Source organism: Equus quagga, chromosome 8 (genome assembly GCF_021613505.1).
Source record: "Equus quagga isolate Etosha38 chromosome 8, UCLA_HA_Equagga_1.0, whole genome shotgun sequence".
Taxonomy (NCBI): domain Eukaryota; kingdom Metazoa; phylum Chordata; class Mammalia; order Perissodactyla; family Equidae; genus Equus; species Equus quagga.
This window is the reverse complement of record NC_060274.1, coordinates 40,681,685-40,702,978: the sequence shown is the minus strand read 5'-3', so window position 1 is coordinate 40,702,978 and position 21,294 is coordinate 40,681,685. Positions and strand designations below refer to the sequence as shown.

General features: G+C 54.6%; 1 protein-coding gene across 1 annotated transcript in view; it reads left to right on the top strand.

Annotated features, from left to right (window-relative positions):
* GCK (glucokinase) overlaps nt 1-21,294 on the top strand; it is a 50,630-nt gene that overhangs the window by 1,065 nt on the left and 28,271 nt on the right. The window lies entirely within an intron of this gene.

Sequence of the window (21,294 nt, the reverse complement as noted above, 5' to 3'; positions counted from 1 at the left end):
GCTGTGGAGAACTGTGCAGGGAGCCCCTGCTGTGTGCTGAGCATCCGTTCTCGGACTCAGGGCTGCCCACGCCCCTTCCCATTTGTCCCCGGAGATGCAGTGCCCCACGTGGTAAACCGTTTCTGTTCCATAGGTGAGGGGTGCTGGTCACATTCAGGAGCTAGGCTGGCTGCAGAGCGCCAGGGGGTCACCAACATCCCTGTCAGGGCCAAAAGCAGAGCGAGATACTGCTTCTGGCACACTTTAAGGGGGCACCAAAAACACCCGTCATCAAGATAAATAGTATTTTAATACAAATTTTAAGGAATCGAAATTAATGCAAAAAATTCAGATGAACAAAATACCAAAGTTCTAAAGAGTATTAAGTGATTTTTCCACTTGCCTCAGCCCTGTGCTGGCTGCTCTTGCAGCGCCGGTCAGCCAGGTGCCAGGCCAGACCAGGGAGGTGTGGGGCTGCCACGTGCACACACCTCCCCCATGTCCTGGCTGGCAGAGGACCCACCTGTTGTCTGGCGGGCCTGGCTTGGCTTCAGAGTCATCTTAAGGATCTGAGGTTTTGCTGCCAGGCCCACCCAGGTCCAGCTCTGTGTCCCCTGGGAAGGGCTACCTCCACCCCAAAGCAGCGTTTGGCCTGCAGTAGTGAGCGACGCCCTGTTTGCACTTTCAAAATTGTCCCAACAGGTCAGCCGTGGCTGTACCTACCCGGGCTCCTGGGAGAGGAGCGTCTTGGGTGCTTTGGAGGGAACTGAAGGGTTGCTGGCTTCTCTCTTTCCATTTCTCTTGTCTGTGCTGACCCTTTGGACCTCACCTGTGGTCATCCCCCTATCATCTGAGGAGCGTGACCTCGGTACTGTTTTCAGTGGCTCCCCAAGGCAGTGTCAGCTCCCTACACATCTTTCCTAGATCTCCAGCTCCCACTACCCTGACCTTCCCCTCCAGCCTTTGGCTGCTGGAACCCCACCATGGCTTGTTCGTTCCTTTGACACGAAGCCCCATCCCTTGGTGGCAACCACTCTGGGTGGCCTGAAATTGGGCCCTGAGCACCCCCTTGGAAGTTCCTGGTCTGCACTTCCCCTCCCCCTCCTGGGCCCTTCTGTTGGCCCGACACTCCTCGAGAGCACCTGGTGGCGAGAGGAATGAGGGCTCCGCAGCACCAGCAGGCAGCTGTGTGTGGTGGATCGGGGGGTGCTTTTGAGGAAGAAAGCTGGGATGTGACCCTCCGGGCGTCTTAGTCTGCTCAAGCTGCCAAAACAAAATACTGTGGGCTGGGTGGCTTTAACAACAGACATTTATTCCTCACGGTTCTGGAGACTAGAAGTCAGAGATCAGGGTGCTGGCATGGTTGGGTGAGGTGGTGAGGACCCTTTTCCTGGCTTGCAGGTGGCACCTTCCCTCTGTGTCCTCACATCGGGGAGAGAGAGCTCTGGTCTCTTGCGCTCATGGGGGCTCCACGCTCACGACCTCATCTAACCCTAATCACCTCCCCAAGGTCCCACCTCCTAACACCACACTGGGGGTAGGGCTTCGACACACGAATTTGGAGGGGCACAATTCAGTCTCCAGCACGGAGGTCGGGGGGCAGCAAGGAGGAGCTGACCTCTCTGCATCCAGGCCCTCCAGCTGCCGGGGTACTCAGCCTCGCTGAAGGAGAAGGCTCAGGAATGGGATGAGGTTGTGCCACTCTGACACGCTGGCCCAGTCTCGCTGGCAAGACTTGTCCCAGCCAGTGTCTGGGCCCCAGCAGGAGAGAGACCACCCCCATCCCCACCCCTGGGCCACTGGAGGCTGCGCTACTGCCCACTCTTGACAGTTGCTCACGACGCGAAGCTCCAGGTGGGCCCCAAGCAGGTGTGCTGGGAGAGGGGCCGGTACAGAGGGGAGCAGTTGGCCCCAACAAGTGGAGTGGTGACAAGACCCTGAGCATGGAGGGACGAGGCTCCCTATAGGCAGGCGGCTGTGGCCTGGTCAAGTGGGAACTCAGCCTATGTAGAGGCTAGGCCCCTCTCAGCCAGGAGCTGCTGGCTCTGAACAGTGTCAGAGGTCATGTCCAGCTCCTGTCCCCACTGTTGCCGACAGGAATCCGTGAAGGGCCTGGGCTGGGAGGCCATGAGAGCAAAGGAGAGCCACATAGGCCACCTGTGTCCCAGGCCTCTGGTCAAGGTCCCTCAGAAAGAGCATTAAAATTGCCGCCCATCCCCGGGGGCGGGAGCAGACCAAGGGGACCCAGCAGTGGGATGCAGCATGGCCCCGGCCAGGCCCATACCTGCTCCTGTGGCAGTGGCCACAGAGGGCAGGCGGCAATGGAGAGACAGGCACAGAGTGCTCCAGGCCTCCTTCCCTGTGTTTCTGCAGAACTGCCCTGAAGCCTCCCCAAGGCACAAGTGGTTAGAGCAGTGTTGACCAAAGGTCCTCCAGAGAAGGTTCTGGTGCTCTCAAGCAGGGCCGGGCGGCAGCCTTGGGGCTTAACCCAGGCATCTTCCCCATGTCCTGACCCTGTGACAGAGGGACAGTCCTTGCCTGGCCCCTCCTCTCCACTCTCATCTTCCCTCCACTTCTCATGGGGTGGCTGCTGCTTCTTGCTGCCCCTCAGGAGGATGCAGTTCTCTCGTCTGTCTGTCTCTGTCTCTTTCTGTATCTCTCTGTCTGTCTCTCTGTCTCTCTCTGTTTCTCTCTGTCTCTGTCCCTCTGTCTCTGTCTTTCTGTCTCTCTCTGACTCTGTCTCTCTCTCTGCCTATTTGTCTCTCTGTCTCTGTCTCTCTCTATGTCTCTTGCTGTCTCCCTCTCTTGGGGCTGGGTGCACACTGAGGAGGGGCCCCTTCATCATCCCCCAAGCCTGCTCCCTCCCACATCACCCCCTCAGAGACCGGGCACCCAGGTCCCTCCCAGACTGGGAGCCCCTGGTGGCCTCTCACTCCCGCACCCCTGCTCTCCTCAGTGCCAGGGCTCCCACTGGGCCCACGTCCTGCTCTCCCGGCCCAGCCCTCCTCAGGCTAAGCTTCCTGGCATCCACTAAGGCCCCTGGTCATCTGACTACTGGCCGCCTCACACTCCATGTGTTCTATTCCTTCATTTTCCTGGAAGGATTGCCCGTTTCCCGTGACCAGTTCTTGGATAGGCCATCCATCCAGCTGCTTGAAAAGCTGCCTTTGGGACTAGGTTCCAGGCACACAAGCGTGATGACGGTCCATCTTTCCATTTGTTTGTTTCTGCTCCAGAGAATCCCTCTGTCTGGGCCCTTCTCTTTAAATACGCCTTGTGCCATCTCCTGCCTGCCTCACCTTTCTTGATGAAGTTCAGACCCCGTAGTCAAGTTTCATAAAATCGCTGTCAGAGTTTTGACTTGGGGAGAGATAAACCTTCAATGCCAGAATACGTACTTCCCCCGACTCAGATCTCCCTTTGTGCCTTTCAGTGAAGTGTTCACATTTTATCTCTTTGGGGCTTGGGCTCTCCTTTCTGTGAGAGTTGAGCTCCTGGCCTGGGTTTCTCTCTGACCCATGAGAAGGCCACTCTGTCTGGTCTTCCTCCTGCCATCGATGCCAGAAGGTCCTGACTGTCGTCCGAGGGTGAGGGGGCCTGCGGGGAACAGGCAGCTGGCACTCGCAGTCTCTGGCCCTCGTGTGAGTTCCCCACAGGGGCAGTTTACCAGATGTTTCTTGGGCACCTCGGTGTTCAGGCACCGAGCTGGGTGCTGGCGTTCCCATGGGCAGCTCAGGCCTGGTGGGAATTGGGTGGTGCCAACAGCCATAAGCCCACACCAAGGGGAGGTGACTTGAGGAGGGCCCATGGAGGGAGAGACCAGAGGCCAGAAAGCAGTTGGTGTATGGGAAGGGGGAGGAAGGTCAAGGTGTGTGGCTGCCATGCAAAGCACTCCTCCAGGAGGGCAGCCAGCTTCCCCTGGGCCCCTAGATTCCTCAGGCCCCCAGAGTCATCCTGGACCTTCTCTTGAGCATCACGCCTTCTCACCCACACACTCTCTTCATGCATCTGCTCCGTCCATCTCTGCTGTTCTCCCTCTGCCGCCCCCACGCCAGGCCACACCTGCCCAACAGGGTGGCTGCAAGTCTGTCCACCAGGGCTTGGGCCCAAGCAAGAGGAGTCTAACTGAGGGCAAGGGCCCCAGCAATGGGTCCTTCCTCCCAGATCTCCGCCAGGCCAGGTCTGCTGCTCAGCCACAGGCTCTTCTCAGGGATGGTTCTTGGGGACTGTTCTGGCCCTAATTTCACAGACGAGGGCTCTGCAGACTGAGAGGCCAGGTGAGTTGCTAGGTCATATGGGGTGAATGGTGGAGGCCTGGGCTCAGCAAGAACGTTCCTTCTTAGGTAGTGGCTTTGTGAACCCAGAGGTGGCCCCGGCAAGGGCAGAGCCTGTGCAGCTTCCTTAAGGCCCAGTGAGATCTGGGAAGCTCTGGGCCTCACGCACCTAGTCTGCAAAATGGGATAATAGCAGTACATGTCACATAAATGAGCGTGGAGACTTCTCTGAGTTGTGGCCAGAGGTAGATCGGATGGGGACTCTCAGGGAGCCAGGAGCTCTTGAAGTGGATGCAATCTGAGAGGATCAGGCCTCTGGGTAGAGGACCTCCCCCCCAGCCCAGGGAGGGACCAGTCGGGGTTGGGGGGGGCCACTGCTGTCTGGCTAGCAGAGTCCACTCTCTGCCTCCTTTTGCCCCTGGCCCTCCAAAGCATCCTGCCAGAGTATGCTTGGGGAAGCCGCACTCTGGCACGGCCTTATGCCCAATCAATGTGTGTAGACGGCTGCTGATCCACGGACCCACCCCAGCCCCACCCATCTCAGCAGACTCCTGAGTCCTGGGCTGGACCCTAGGGGTCGGTGGGAGGGATAAGGAATGGTAAGCCAGATCGACACAGGCCGGGCAGCTCCCTACCTGACATGGGTTCTGGTCCTCCACCCTGGGCCCACTGGGCTTGCCCATCTCTCCCTGATGAGCTGGACCCACTAGGCCCGCTATGCTGGCCGCCCTGCCTGTGAAGGTCACCAAATGGAGGCAGGAGCCCTTCTGACCACCCCACAGGACAGCAGCGACAGACCAGGGTGGACGGATTCTCCCTGTAAGGACCCAGCAGTTCCATCCTTCACCCCAGGGGTCGAGGGGGTGGGAGAGGATAAAGAAACTCCCTCAGTAGGACTCCCCCAAAGAGCAGAACTGTTAGAACACCCAGGAGAGGAGGATCCCACCTCCACATCAAGCAACTACCCCCTCCTCCTGGCTGACCGCTCTCCTGCAGCAGCTCCCAGCCTTTAGGCAGCTGGGCTTCAGTCTCAAACTTGCTCTTCCCCGTCCCTCCAGACCTCAGTTTCCCCTTCTGTAAAGCCCCCCAGGGCTGCTGTGTGGCGTGTGAGCCCCCGAGCGTGCGCCTCTCCAGAGCAGCTGTACATGCAACATCAATAGAAGCACAGAAAAGTCCTGTAAGTGGACGGAGAGAGAAGGAAAGCGATGCCCCCTCCATGACACCCCTTCCAGATGATACAGAACCCTCCCCCTGCATCCGGAGACTTCACTTACCCACAGTCAGGCTCAGATTACCCCCTCAGCACGTGACTCACACACCCCGTGGTTCCTGCCACGTGGCTCCCAGGTCTGGCCAGGGCCCCCGCCCTCCAGAAGAGTCCAGAGCAGAGTTGCCCAGGCTGATGGGTGGCAGGGCCCCCTTCACAGAGCACAGGGGGAGAAGCTCAGCCCCACAACATACATCAAGGCGGGCGAGCCTGGGGGAGCAATAGTCTTCTCCCCCTGTCCCTGCTCCTAGGCTTGCCTGCAGGTGTTGTGTCCATGAATGCAAAAAGTTGTACAGAAAAAGTCAGTGAAAATAAATGCTAGGTGGGTGTAGCCCATGAGAGGCCCACTAATGAGCGGTGATTTCAATTGATTACAAATGGTGGGTGTTTCCCTAATCTCACACACACACACACACACACACACACACACGTAACCACTGATTGATGCATCACTTAGAAACTATAATAATAGTGTGAACAAATATTAGCGGGCAGGACTGTGGGTTTCCAATGACCAAGCCTTTGATTCTGCCCACAGGGAGCCTACTGAATACTCAGTGGCATTGCAGGGGGCAGTTGCCAGCACATCTGAAATTGTCGGCCCCCTCCCCTCCTGTGATCCAGCCTCCTAGTGGGTGGGACACTCCTTGCTTCTGCCTCCCTGTGTTCCAGTCTGGAAGCTGCTAGGCCAGCTCCCTCACAGACCCACCTCTCACAACCTCTGGGGCCAGCAGGGCAGCTGGAGCTCCTGAGGCACCACTAGGACCTCAGGCAGGGAAGGCTGGGGGAGACTTACGCCCTAGGAGCATCATGCGCTCCCAGCCCCCACAGCCCAAGGCCTTGTGTTGTGAATGCTTCCCCAGGGAGGGATGGCTGCCGCCTTTCCACGTCCACCCTCTCGCTGAGACCCCCGGGCACAGTGGGTCCCTGTGCCAACAGGGAGCTTTGCAAATGGCCTCTAGGTCCACACGACCGGGCTTCAGCCTCAGGTAGAAGCTCACGAACTTGATCTTTTTTGAGAACCAAGTCTAATAGGTGTCAAAATACAGTGCAATGGTCAGGAGACAAGCATGGGACAGCAGCAGCGCCAGAGTCTTTCCAGAGCTGCCGCTGGGCTGTCCCACTCCATCTTGACACCTGCTCCGGGCCTGGGCCCTGCCCACTGGAGGGAAGATGAGTTTTCTCATGTTGTTCTTTATACTTTTCTGTATATTTTTAAGTCCCACCCTTCCTCTCCAACAGAAATGCAAACACTGTCAGCCTTTCTTGGAACCCGCAGTGCCCCCACCCTCCACAGCGGGTCCAGAGGTCCACCCAGCCTCTGTCTCTGCCCTGGGATTCTGGGAGGTGCCCAGGGGGTTGGTGTGGTCTGGGATGTGTGCCCACAGGCTGGGGGGCTGGGAGAGGAACCCATGGCCTGGCTGCATCCAGTACAAGAGAGGTGGCTGTCAGCCCATGTACCAAGGAGTCTGCAGCAGGTGCAGAGCTGGACGACCTGAACATGTCCTTCCAGTTTCTCCCCTACCCAGTTTGGCCTCCTCTGTCTCCACTGCCCTGTTCCTATCCTGACCTCTGCAGGTTGCCCGGTGTTCGAGCTCCTAGTTACCTTTGGCCCCTCCTAGTGCCTTGGGCTCTCCCAGACCCTAACAGGTAGAGCCCACTACCCTCTCCATCCCTCAGCCAGGTCTGTGCTCCTGGTCATTGCAGGCCCTCCTCCCAACTGAGACAGGTGAGCCCCCAGCCTCAGAGTGGACAGAGTCCAGCTGCTACCACTCAGCCTCCTTGGGCCCAAGTGCTGGTCACTAGTGCTAGTCTGTGGGGTGGGGTGGACGTCCATGCCTATGTTCACTGACGGTGAATCGGAGCTGACAGAGGTCATGCCCGAGGTCACAGAGGTGGGAAACTGCAGAGCTGGGAGTAGCCAGACCTCTGCACTTTGAAGGAAGCCTGGTGCTCTCCCGCCTGGCCGCTAGGACTCGCGATTCCCTGTCGCCACTCCCGGCTAGAGCACCCACTGCTCTGCAGAGACCCCCAGGGGGAGTCTGAGGCTCGGAGGCCTCCGTAAGGTGCTGGGGCCAGCCGGGGAGGTCTGGGGTGGGGTGATCCCTGCCCTGTGCCACAAGATTGATGATCACTCATAGCTCGTCTGGGCAGCACAACTATCCAGATCCATGTCGTCAACATGGACACTTTTATGCATTTGGTAGCTGAGATAAAAATGTAAATGCCTGTCCATCTCTGCGTGAGTTTCTTTTAGTTGGTGTAAGAAATTACCACAAACTTGGTAGCTTAAAACAACGTAAATTTATTATCTTCCATTTCTGGAGGTCAGAAGTCTGAAATGGGTCTCACGTGGCTGAAACTAATGCGACGCATCGGCAGGGCCCTGCCTCTGAAGGCTCTCGGGGAGAAGCCCCATCCTTGCCCCTCCAGCATCTGAAGGCTGCCTGCCTCCTTGGCTCATGGCCCCTTCCTCCGTCTTCAAAGTGCATGGCTCCAACCTTTGGCTCCATGGTCGCCTCTCCCTCTCTGACTCTGCCTCTCCTGCCTCCTCTTATGAGGACCCTTATGATGGCATTGGGTCCACCTGGAGAACCCAGGACAATCCCTTCATTCAGTGTCCTTCACTCAATCCATCTGCCAAGTCCCTTGTGCCGTTTCCCTGTTACACTTCACAGTTTCCAAAGACTAGGTTGTCTCTGAGGCCTTTGCCCTACCTCCCGCCCCACCCCACCCCTCCTTGGAGGCCTATCCCAGCGATGAGTGCATCCCACTGGCCTCACACTTGGGCTCCTGGCTTCTAGGACTTTTTGTTTTCAGCAGTAGATTACCGCCCCCTCCCCCCAACACACACACAAACCTTAAATCAAATTCTGACATTGAAATCTTATAAAGCAGACGACACACAGCTGCCCCCCTTCTGGACAGCAGTGAGGGTAGGAAGCCTGTGCTTCCTGCATTCAGGACTAGTGTCAGTCTCCCACAGAGCCCAGTGGAGGGACAGGCAGGCTGTGGGCAGGAGGGGCTGGGGGTCCACAAACAGCAGAAGGAAGAGACAGAGAAGCAGGCTAGGTAGTTCCCAGGCACAAGTGCATCTTGCCAAGTTGGGATGCGCACATGACCCTGCCTTCCTTTCCAATCTTACCTCTTCAGGTGGGTTAGCCAGGAAGGGATGCTGTCCAGGGGCCTATGGAGGAAGCAGCCTGGACAGTGTTTGCCCGTGAGGGCTTCGAGGCAGGAAGAGCACCCAGGAGTGGACAGGTCGGGTCGTGAGGCCCTGCAGCACAGGAGAGAACCGCTTACTGGTAGGGGTCAGCGAGGACGGATGCTTCTGGTCTGTGAGGGTGAAGGGACAGCACTGCCAGCAACAGCCAAGAAGGCACCCACTTTTCCCCTCATCCACGGCTGCAGCCATGGCTAAGTGCTCTGCTTGTGTCCAAGAGGAGACCCTCGAGGCATCAGCGTTCCCTCTAATCTAGCCCCATGCTCTACACAGCACTGTCCTAGGGAAATGCAGCATTTTCTAGTAGCCACGTAAAAAAGGAAAAAGAAATAGGGAGATTAATTTTCACAATACTTTATTTAACTCACTACATCCAGAATATTATCATTTAAACATGTCATTCACATAAAAATTGTTGATGAGATATTTGACATGCTACTGTTCATATTGTCTTCCAAAGCAGGGTGTATTGCACACATACAGCATATCCCAGCTAGGACTTGCCACATTTTGAGGGCCCAAGAGTCAGATGTAGCCAGTGGCTACTATGCTGGACAGTGAGGTTCACAGCCACTCTGACAGGTGGTCACCAGGCGTTCGTCAGGTATCTCTGGCCATAAGCAAAGCAAACACAGTGGGACCTGGGGGAGCAAAGCAGGGGCTGCACCGGCTGGTGGGACCACACTCAGTGTGCTGAGCTGAGGGCAGCTTTGGGGAGCAGCATCTGAGACTCAAAGGCAGCTGAGGGGCCAACCCCGTGGGGCAGTGATTAAGTTCAGTGTGCCCTTCTTCGGTGGCACTGGTTTGCAGGTTTGGATCCGAGGCATGGACCTACACCACCTGTCCGCAGCAGATTTTAGCTCAGGGCGAATCTTCCTCAGCAAAAAAACAAAAAAGGCTGTTGATGCCGCTCTGTCCACCTCTCTCTGGAGCTGGCCTCACTCTCCCCGACTGACGATGGGCTTTCCCCACACAGCGGGGCACGGTCGTGGGAGCTCCAGGCCCTTACAACCAGAGAGAAAGGAGAGCTCCAGCTTGACACTTCCCCTGAAAGGACTTGGGGTTCTGCTGGGACCACACATCCAGATCCACAGGGCATGTTCCATCCAGCCCAGCCAGAGGCACTGGCTGCCCGTGGCACTAGAATCACCTGCCCTCAGGAGTGAGAGCGCTGGTGTGGGGAGACAGGCCAAGGGTCCTGTTCTGGGCACGCCTGGCCCAAACCTCCAGTACACCTGTCTCCAGAGCAGCATGGCCTCAGCGCAGCCCCGTTCGACCCACTGAGCACAGTCACCTCTGCTTCGACTCCCACTCCCACGCCTGCTCTCTGCTCTGGAGCAAGGCCATCTTTCTGTCCTGCTAAGGCCATCCTTACGGTGTTCTCCTGTGGCCAGCTGGCCCTGAGCAGCCCTTCTGCCCTCCTGTCCTTACCCCTACACCTGACTCTGCTGGCCACCCCACTCCAGGTCCTCCCCTTCGGAGCCCATCTTTCTCACTGCTTCCAGAGTGAGCCGGGCATGCCTCCCCTCTGCACAGATCCTCCCACAGCCTCCACACAGAGCCAAACTCTCAGAGGGCGGCTGGGAGACGCAAGGTCAGCCCACATCCTAGCCTCGCAGCTGACATCGCTGCCATACTCCGGCACCTCAGACTCAGGGCCCTTCACTGCACCCTCTGTCCAGCTCCTTGGGCTTGGCTGTGGTTGGTGCCCTGCCTTGAAGTCCCTTCGATGTCTTCATCACCAGACTCTCAGCGTGAGAACAAGCTTGGAGGAGGCCAGATGAGAGGAAAGGAAGCAGAAGGAGAACAGGCAGGACATCGCACCTCAGAGGCCAGCATCCTTGGCCTCCTGACCTCGTGACCTCCTGGGCTCCTGGGCTCCTGGCCTCCTGACTTCTTGGTCCCCTGGGTTCCTGGTTTCCTAACCTAACCCTAGGAGGTATTTGATCAGGGAGTTACATTACTCAATTCATGCTTTTCAAAGGTCACTCTGGGTGCTAAGTGGCAAACAGATTATAGGCGGCAAAGATAGAAATAGAACAACGGAAGGCTGTTGCCATGATTGAGTTGCGAGAAGGTAGTGGCTCACATCAGTGGGGTTAGGTTTAGGGTTAGGGAGAAACAGAACGCACTCTGGGAATTCCAAGCAGAAAGGATTTGATACAGGGAATGGGGTGCTTATAAAGTCATCGGGAGGGCTGAAGGAGCAGAACCAGGGGCCACGCTGGATCTGGGCTTCACTGTCACTCCCTGTAGTACAATCGTGGAGCCAGGGACCTGCCACAGCCTCACCCTGTTCACGTTCACGAGGCTGGGTCATGGGTCCCGCACCACCAACACTTGTGTTGGTCAAAGCTTGCTGGCCAACTACCACAGACCTTCCAAATATCACAGGAATGTGGCCTATGGTCCACCCAAGGTGCATTCAGAAACCTGGCTGCAAGGGAACCTGGGAAATGTAGTTTTCTGCCATCCAGCCCTGTGTTCTGGGGGACAGAGAGGGGGCAGGAATGGAAGCCAAATGCAAAGAAATGACCCCAGCACACAAGAAAGCAGGAAAACATTGGTTGGACTCCCAAATGGGGTTGCCAAGGAGGTAGTTGGTGCCCTGGTTTGGCGCTCAGGGGAGAGGTCAGTGCTGGCGTCACCAACATAACTGATGGGCCATGGAATTAGTAAGAATGCCTAAGGAGTGGATACAGATGAGGAGAGCATGGTGGCGGGACTGGAGTGTCAGAGCCCTCCTATGGAGAGCTGGTTGCTTCTTGCTCCGTGCCTCTAGAACTCTTGGCTACAGCTTGAGTGTTTCCTTTTTCTCGTTCCTAACAAATTGTGAGCGCCTGCAGAGGGCTTAGTCACTGTGGGTCCTTGTACATCCTCAAAAAGTGTTTTTGGTTGAATGAATGAATGTCATGCAATATGCCCTGGGAGCACCATAGCAAACATAAAAGCTGTATGCTGTGTCCATACAGGATGGTTGAGCCTAGCAGGAGATCCAGACAAACAAGCAATTACAGAATCCCCTGTTCTACCAATGCAAGAATTCTAGTTAAAAAAAAACTTACAAACATAGATAAGAATGACTGAATGTGGTAACTGTTGATATCGGGTGCTGGATGCACATGGGGGTTCATTATACTATTCTCTCTACTTCTGTATATGTTTGAAATTCTCTATTACAAAAAGTTTTTAGCGTAAAAGAAAAGAAAGAAAAAGAAAATGAGGCTAAATTTGACACAGATTTCTCCTGATGAGCGCCCCTGAGCTCCGGGAGTCTCCTTGCACGTACGCTCATAAGCTGAGTGCTGTTTACAATGTCTCCCAGCTGCTAAGACCTGGGCATCGACCCCTCCTGGTGGGAGCTTGCTATAGACAACCAGGGACTGTCAGCCCTGCTGGCGAACAAGTAGGAAAAGGGTGGTGCACAGAGGCCAACATGGAATTCTCTGCCCTCTGAGGCTCTGACCCAGAGAACAGGGCTGTGAGGCTGATCTCTCGTGAAGACTCTCTGTGGTGAACAGGTATCTTCTGCTATCTGAACACTCGCTGTCTGAATAGTCACTCTAATGACCTGCAGAATTGTTTACCCAAAATTCACTACCCAGATGGAAAATGAGTAATGAATCAATGTGTAAGTTGCAGCTGAGTCCTAGGAGAAGGTGTGAGTCTCACAGCTCTGCTGTTCTCCCAAGAGGGCCTCATCCCACGTTCGTTGTCTGCATGCAGCATGTCACTGCTACCAGGCCTGGTGCCGTATGAAAGGCAGAAATAGTTTGTATCTGTTTTAGGTCAGGTTCCCAAGATGTAGAGCCTGAGACTGGATTCCTGGGCAAGTGGCTTATTGAGAGAGCGCTCTCAGCAGAACCTGAAAGGAAGTCAGTGGACCAGAATAGGAGAGGGAAGAAACCAGGCAAACGTGTGCGTTCAGCTTAAGTGAAGCCTCAGCCCGACCCCACAGGGAGCTCTGCAGTATGAGGAACATCGTGGAGTTGTCCTTCATGAGGAAAGAGGCTAGCCTTTCGTACCCCTGTCACGGAGTCCGTGACTGAGGGCCACAGGGGAGGGATAACCTTCCAAGCACTTCTAGGAAACTCTCAGGAGAAGGATGTAGCTGTGAGCAGCTAGCAGCCACCACTCACGGTGGCTCGAGGCTGGGGGTGCCAGGCCAGTAGGGTGGGACACCGATGGCGTGCACTACAGTCTGCCCCTTTGTATGGCCCAGATCTGCTCGCCTCTCACGTTAAGCTCGCTCCAGCCAGGCACGGCTTCCTCAAGATTCTGGGGAGACTTACAATTGGATGTTTAGTGAGATGAACTATAGTTCCCACTTCTGTGGATGGTCCTAAGACTATGCATGATACTCATCACCTCCCTCCCCAACCATCCTAGAGCTCCTCCTCCTTGGCTGACACTGCTGGTGGAGGTGGCTCACCTGGCGGCGCGACCCAGACCCTGAGCCCAGAGCCTCACCCTGCCTTCCCTTATCAGACTGTGGTTGTTGCACGTTGTCTGTTTAGAGTCACAACTGGGCACTGGAGTACTAGACACACCCCAGTGGATCATCTGAGTGGAAAACATATGCTATCCTGCTCTATTGCATAGAAGGAGTCCTGCCTCCCTGGGATGACAAGCGTCAAACGTCAGCTGGTCACATGTGCTCCTTGTGCCAGGATGGTCATAACTTTCTTTGGCTACTGGCACAAGGAGCACAGAGTGACCAGGTGGCAACTGTAGCTTTAAGTTTAGTGGGATTCTCCCTGTATCCCCTAATGGAAACATCCCTCCTCTGAGAACCAGGACCTCTAGATGCACAAAACCTGAGGTTGTGGGTACAGGAAGAACGAATTCCCCGATTGGGTCATTGGGAGTGATGAAGGGCCCTTTGGTTCCCAGACCCATGTATTTTACCTTCGAGGGACACAGCCTCATCCAACGGCCATTCGAGAGTATATTGCGTCCTGGAGGACACTGGCCCCTTCTGTAGAGGGTCATCTCCAAGCTGACAGCTCAGCTGTGCCTTCAAGAGGCTATTCCACCACTCCATCAGGCTGGCAGCTTCCAAGTGGTAAGACTAGTGGATCCTATGACCATGTGCTGACTGCCAAGCCTCCTTTGCCATGAAGCAGGTCCTTTGTGGTAAAGTCATGTGGGATCTCACATCAGCAGATCAGACATTCTGTGATTCCTCAGTAGTGGGAGTGGCTGGGATACTGAAGGTAGGAAAGTCAAATCCATACCTGAAATACAAGATGAATCATTTCCCTTCCAGGGTGGAAAGGGTCCAGTGTCATCAACTTGTCACCGAGTAGTGACTGGTTGGTCTCCTGGAGGAATGGTGTCATACCAGGGGTTCAACACTGGTCTCTAAGGCTGGCAGGTCATACATTTGACAGCAGCAAAACTAGGTCAGCCTTGGTGAGAGGGAGCCTACACTTTTGAGCATGTGCACAGCTTCCATCTCTGCCACCATGGTTATTGTTTATGAGGGCATTGTGTCAATGCTGAGCTGACATCAGAGCTGCCGGGTCATCTCATCCACTTGGTTATTGACCGCCTCTTCTGTAGCAGAGGGTTCCGGCAGTCATTAACTCCTCAAACTTGTGCTCGTGAACATAGATTTATCTACACACCTCTTCCCATACTGCTCCTTGTCCCCAGTCCTCTAATCTTGCTCCTTCCGGCCGCTGAACAATCAGCTAAGCTATTCCCTGCTGCCTACGGGTCTACGTGCATTTTTACCTTGGGCCTCTTCTCTCTCCATTCAAAGTGAATAACTGGGTACGCTGCCCAAAACTCTGACTATTGAGAGGATTTCTCCTCACCGTTGTCTTTCAGAGCTGCCCCTGAATGGAGCTGTAGTGCAGCAGAAGTCCATTTTCACTTTGCACCAACATGCCAAACTGACCCGTCCATGATCCAAGCATGGGTGGGTTTTTGCTCTCCTCCAGCAGGTAGGCACAGGGAAGCCCCCACCATGGAGCTATTTGTATGTGAGCTGAGGGAGAGGCACAGGGGCATGGGTGCAAGAGAAGTGGGTGACAGGCGGGTCTGGGCCACCTGTTCCTGCAGCTGATCTGCGCCCTCTGGACTTGCTTGAGCCTGATTCCAGATGTACCACTTCCATCTCATCAAGGGTCACTGCCAGGCCTGCCTGATCTCATGACTTAGTGGATCTGATAGCACCCAGTTCATGATGGGCAGTTCTGCCCACATGGTCGCTTGATGTCCCATGGTCAGATGCTTTGTCTCTACCAGGGCTCAGTAGCATGCCACAAGTTGCTTTTCAAGTGGTATTTGGTTCTCTGCTGTAAAGGGCAAGACCTTGGTCCAGAGCCCAGGGGTCTGTGACTCTCCTCTTAGGATTTCCACATTCCACATAGTGTAAAACCGTGAGTGTCAGCACTGCCAGGTCACGTGGCCTGAGGGTCAGGGCTGCCCGTGGCACCATCCTGACAAGCTGCAGGGCGCTTTCTTTCTCTAGCTCCACTTAAACCATCAGCCTTCTGTTTCATCCAATAAATAGGTTAGAGCAGTGTTACCAAGTGAGGAATATGCTCCCTCCAAAATCTGAAGAGGCCTTTCAAGCATCATGCACCTTCCTTACTAATAAGAGAAACAAGGCACAATCATTTCTTACTTACTTTAAAGTGATTGTCCTGGCATGTCCCAGATCACTAGGCCCCTACCAACTTCACTGATGTTTAGGCCTCGAATCTTTTCTAGAGTGTGTGTGTCCCACCAGGACACCCAGAGCACTTGCCCCTTCTTGCTCAATAGGTCCAACTAGCATGATGGCATCATCATAGGGAACCAATATAATGTTCTGTGGAATGTCCAGATGGTCCAGGTCCCTTGGATCTGTATTGGACAGAAAGGGAGAGAATCACATCCCGTTGGAGCAAGACTACGAATGTATACTGTTGTCCGTCTCATGTGACTGCAAACTGCTTCTGCTCTTCCTTCCTGGAGGGTATTGAAAAAATGAATGCCTCAGTCAGCTTAGGCTGCCATAATAAAACACCATGGACTGGGCAGCTTAAACGACAGACATTTACTGGTCACAGTTCTGTAAGGTGGAAGTCTGAGATCAGGGCACCAGCGTGGTGGGGTTTTGGTGACACTTTCATCCTGGCTTGCCGATGGCCACCTTCTTGCTGTGTCCTGAGGTGGCGGGGAGCGAGCAAGCTCCTGTCTCTTCCTCTTCTTATAAGGACACTAATCCTCTCGTGGGGGCCCCATCCTCATGACCTCATCTAACCCTAATTACTTCTCAAAAGTCCCCTCGTTAAATACCATCATGTTGGGGGTTAGGGCTTCAACATATGAAATCTCGGGGGACACGATGAGTCCATAACAATGAATGTGCCAGATCAGTAGCTGCCTACTATGTCTCTACCACAAACAGTGTTAATCTACTCTAGAAAAGACACTCATCCAGCCCACCAGCTGCAATTGGGTCTACTCTGTGGTTGAATTTGTGGTAGTCCTCTGTCATCTGACCTGATCCAGCCAGTTTTTACAGGGATGGGACTGTGGAATTTAACGATGATATGATGTGATCCCCTGGCCTGCACCCTTTGAGTCTTGAAGAATGGCAGTAATTTCTGCCATCTCCCCAGGACTGGATGCTTTTCTTTGGCTGGTGTGGGTAGTGGCAGTTGCAGGGGCCTGCACTTGGCCTTTCCTATTTCAAACATTCTTAGTGTCTAGTTCAAGAAACCACTGTGAGGGGGTCTTCCAATAGCTAAGGAAATCCATTCCAATTGTAGGTTCAGGATCCAGGGAGGTGACCACTGAATGGATCCCTGGAAGACAGACCAGGAGCAGAGTATTATACACACTTGCTGCGTGTTACAGGGTCCTTCCTCATGGGGACTCAGTCCCTCTTTCAATCAGTGGGTTCTGGACCTGAGAACTGGCTCGCGTTTGGAAACTATGCTTTTCCATCATAACTCTCCACTGCGGCAGCTGACCTCAGCCTTCTGCTCACCCTTTCCTAGACCTAAGAATACACGTTGGCCTTCTGCTTAGATCCCTGTAGGCCAGCCCCTCTGGTTGTTAGTCTGACCTTGCTGCCCAGCATGGTGATTATTGCCATTTTGCTTCTGGTCTCTGCCATTAAGGATCTGCCATCCCCACTGCTGCTAGAGAGCAGCTCTGAAGCAGCATCACCTCCCATCGGCCCTGGGCTATAGAGAACAGCCCCCGCTGAGCCTCTGAGCTGGCGTCCCCCCACCAGCGTGTCCCCCACAGCCTTGGCAAACAGAGTGTCCTCCTTGCCTTCCCAAGGAGCATGGCCAGTGTGTGGGTTTTCCAATCTTAGAGAGCAGATAATGTTAGTATAGCCATTTCTCTTATCCTTTTGGTCATCTCCTTCATGGTCTGCCATGTCAACTCAAGCATATCTACTTCATTTAACGTCAGCCGTTGCTTTTTCCAAGCTTTCAAGAGCCACCCCAGCAGTGCAATGGAGCCATCTCTTGGGACCCTTGCCAGGGTGTTAAACCCTGCATGACGGGAGAATGCCTCCACATCATCAAAGTCCCCCTCTCCTCCTTATCATCGACCTCCCCGGATCCAGCACCACGGGATCAAGACTCCCTCTTCCTGCCAGCACATGCTAGCCAGGGCCTGCAGCTCCTTTGGCGTATCATTCCCTTCCTTCCTTAGTGGGTCCAATGCTTCCCCAGTTGGGCCATGCTGAGATTTGACCTTAGTTGTCACGGCCAGAAGGAGAGGCAGAGGCAGAAGCAGGTCCTAAGAAGGGCAAGCATTGTCTCTGAGACTTTTGCATGGTCTTCCAGTGAAATAAGGCTCCTTCTTACAGCAAGGCTCTTCTGAAAGCCCAGAGGGTTCATGAGGATCCGGGCATTGTTAAGCACATCTACCCACATGCTCAGAAAGCGAATCACGTGCATCTCTTTCCAACTCCTCCTTCAGTGATGCCATGTTGGCAGGGTAAAGTCGGCCTTGGGGGCAGTATTTACACCATGAAAATCAGAAAATGCTACAAGCCAGGGCCTCCGCCATCCCTGAGAGCTGGTTGTTACCCACTTGCCAGCACATAGGCACATAAGGAACCAATATGGGCCTCATCAGTCCTGGCTGGTTCTCTCTGAAGTCCTGCTGCCACCCTGCAATTAATTCCTGGCCTTGTCTGCCTGCGTCTGGCTGCAGGAGATCAGTACTGCCAGGGAGACCCTCCTCCTCTCATACTTTGCTTTAAATGAAGAGATCCGAGCCTACTGTTTTCTCTTTTCAGTGCATCGAGCTGCTTACCAACAGCCACTGAGTTGCACAGTCCTTAGGGCTGAAATCTCCCAGAGCCATCGGGGCCAGACAAGGCATGGGTGTGGCCTTGTGTTCCACCAGCACCCCTCACTGGCAGGAATCAGGGGCACAGGCCAGGGGCTGCTAGTACTGCTCCTACCATCAGTGAAGCATCCTCCTGTCACCTCACTGTGAGTGACCCACCTCCAGAGCCCCACCTGATTTCCAGGACCTGATTCCTAGGATCAGCCCTGGCACCAACTGTCTCAGGTCCTTGGAGGCAGGTCCCAGGGGGCCTGTGATGAGGATTCTGGTGCCTGCAATTTAGTGAGGGAGCACTCTCAGATGAGGTCTGCTGGGAGTAGGGGGCGAGATAAGAGAGAGTAGAGGCAGATTCAGATGTGGCAGAAGTCAGCCCCAGTCTGATTCCTGGGGAGCTCCGGAGCATGAACGGCTCCAGGAGTTGTCTCTCCTGAGGCCAGGCAGCCTGTACACCCCCGTACCAGTCAGTACTGGCTGGGGGCTCTGGCTGGATTGCTAGGGCTGCCAGACTTAGCAAATGAAAATTCAGAATGCCCGTTAAATTTGAATTTCAGATAAACAACAAGTAAATTTTTAATATATGTCCCAAATATTGCATGACATACTGTATTTTCTCTGCCAGTCTTGCATAACCTCCCAGGTATTTCTGGGTGGAGTGACTGTAGACTGAGGGTAAGTCTCGGGAGGAGGATCCAGCTGTGAGCTGTTGGCAGCGCAGCTGGGGGAGGTGCAGCTCCCAGGGAGGGGATGTTGGCAGGTAACACCATCTGTTACAGGATGTGACGTGAACAGGATCCCTGTGGACTCCACGCAAACACAGCGGCAGTTGAGTTCTTTAAGGGTTAGATAATTAGGTGGTTGGTCTTTTAAACACTTTGCCTTGTGCAGAAATCCTTGGTGGATTGCTCTATATAGAGAGAGTCTTAGTGATATTTGGAAAATTAAATGGAGTTTTCAGGTGGGCATCTTTATCTTTTTCATTTCAAACAAGGAGCATAGGCTCCTGCTAGTGTAGATTTGTTCACCAACACATTTTCAAAGTGGCTGTAAAACTCAGGAGTATAGTTCAACCACCCAGGAAATCGGTGTGAGGAGCAGCGTCGGCCCTGGTTTGGCTAGTTGGACATTAACCCTGGAGTAAGTCAGAGGGTAAAGAGAATGTTTGCCTCAGTCCTTTCAAAAGCAGCCCGGCTCACCCCGTCTGCAGTCTGCATGCGGCAGCGCCCACCTCAGCCTCTCAGAGGTGGCCCGGGTGGGTCAGAGGATCAGATCCCAGGGAGGCTGCGGGGGCGCTGCTCTACTCCACTCCTCCACTGTTTTTCACTGGAGAGCCAGTGAAAAATCCAGCACAGTGCTGGGTTTCCATCACCTTGAGGGAGTAAAGTTCAGCTCCTGCCTCGCCTTCTGGGGCCTTTCCTGCGCCCACCCTGTTGAACATAACCCCCAATTTGTGTCCCACTGTACCTTGCTCCCATCTCTTTAGAGCGTTCTCAGGTGAAGCAGAGCCGAATGGCTTGTCAGCACCCCCTGTGGCAATTAGGGCTCTTTGGGGGCTCAGACACCTGCTAACATTGAGGCCATTGGTAGGTTCATAATCCCACATAATACGTACTCCAGAGCAGGTGGTCCCCAGCCCAACACAATGACACCTCGACGTCAGGTTCTGGGTCAACTCTGCTGATTCTCTTGGCCTCCCCTCATGGCTGCAAGGTGCATTCACAGCACAAGTGGTACCAACAGACAAACGATGCTCCAAAAGCAAGAGGGGTGGGGCTTTTGCTGCCACGTCTTCCCCAGAGGCCTCCCTCCTGGCATCTCACAGAAGAAGGTGGTGACTGTGGGTGGGTTAGGCCAGGCAGGTCTGCCTCCAGTGCCGAGTGCGTTGTCACCTGATCCCCAAACAAAAGGGAGGCTCCATGAGCAAGAAAGAAGGGGAACCGGCTGTGGGTGTCAAGAAACAGTGTCTGCCCACATCTCTAGGAGCACGTGCAGCCCAGCGCACAGCCCAGGAGCAGGCCCACCCGCCTGGCCAGCACGGAGTCTGACACTGGGCCGGTGAAACCAGACGTGGCCGCAGGGTTGGCTTCCAGGCTGCTCTGGCCTCTGGATTTGGTGCAGTTGCTGAGCAGTGAGAACCCACGGTGGGCTGGTGCGTCCTGGCACTGGGGCTCCGGATAGACAGGTCCTGTTCTCCTGGGTGCCACATCATAGGGAGCAAAGACAATAGACTGCAAGATGGCTTCTGATAGTGTCGTTCTCCAGGTGACATTTGCTGAGGCCTAAAGAGGAAGGGGAAGCCAGGCACAGACAGGTGACATGCTGGATGACCCTGCTTTTGTGGCCTTTACTTTCCCACGAGTGGACACAGACAGCTCTGACTGTGGTAACGGTGGGCTGGGAGGAAGCTTAAGGTCTGGGGTGCTGGGTGGGGCAGGGAGCCCTGGCTCTCTTGACCCTTCTCGGGCCCAGATCTGTCATCCTAGCAACAACAGAAAATCCTGTTGGAATGGTGGGGTTTCTCAGGCAGAGGGCCACGGCTCTGCGGGAGGATGGCATCTCACCCATTTTACAGGCGCAGAAGTGAAGCTTCGAAGGAATGAGTCGCCTGTCTGAGGTCAGGTAGCTAGCAAGAGGCCACCAGCCCCCGTCTCCTGCTCCAAGTGCCGTGAGGGAGCTGGGACGATGTGGCCCTGGTCCTGTGTCCTCACAGGAAGAGACCTGCTGCTGAGGGAGGCTTGAGGACAGCAGCAGCTCTCTTTCTGCCTCTTATTTGGACCCCTGACTCTCTCCAACCTCACTGGCTACTCTTCTTTTTAAAATTAAGGTCTAATATGCATGCAATAAAATTCACCTTTTTAAGTGTGCAGTTTGATGAGTTTTATCAAATGTATACCATTATGTAACCACCATCGCTGTCAAGATACAGACTCTTTCCATCACCCCCAAAATTCCTCAATCCTGCCTCCTTGCTGTCAATCACCTTCCCTGCTCCCAGCCCCTGGAAACCAGAGGGCAGTTTCTGGGCCTTTCGTTTTCCCTTTGTGATATAAACGGAACCGTTGAGAATATAGTCTTTCGTGGCTGTCTTCTTTACTTAGCATACCGCTGTGCATCGACCCGCAGTCCATCTACCCTTCCTTCCTCTCCATCGTTGAGTCGCGTTCCATTGCAGGGAAGCGCTGAGTTGTGTTGGTCCATTCATTCATTCATCAGCTTGTAGGCATTAGGGCGGTTTCCAG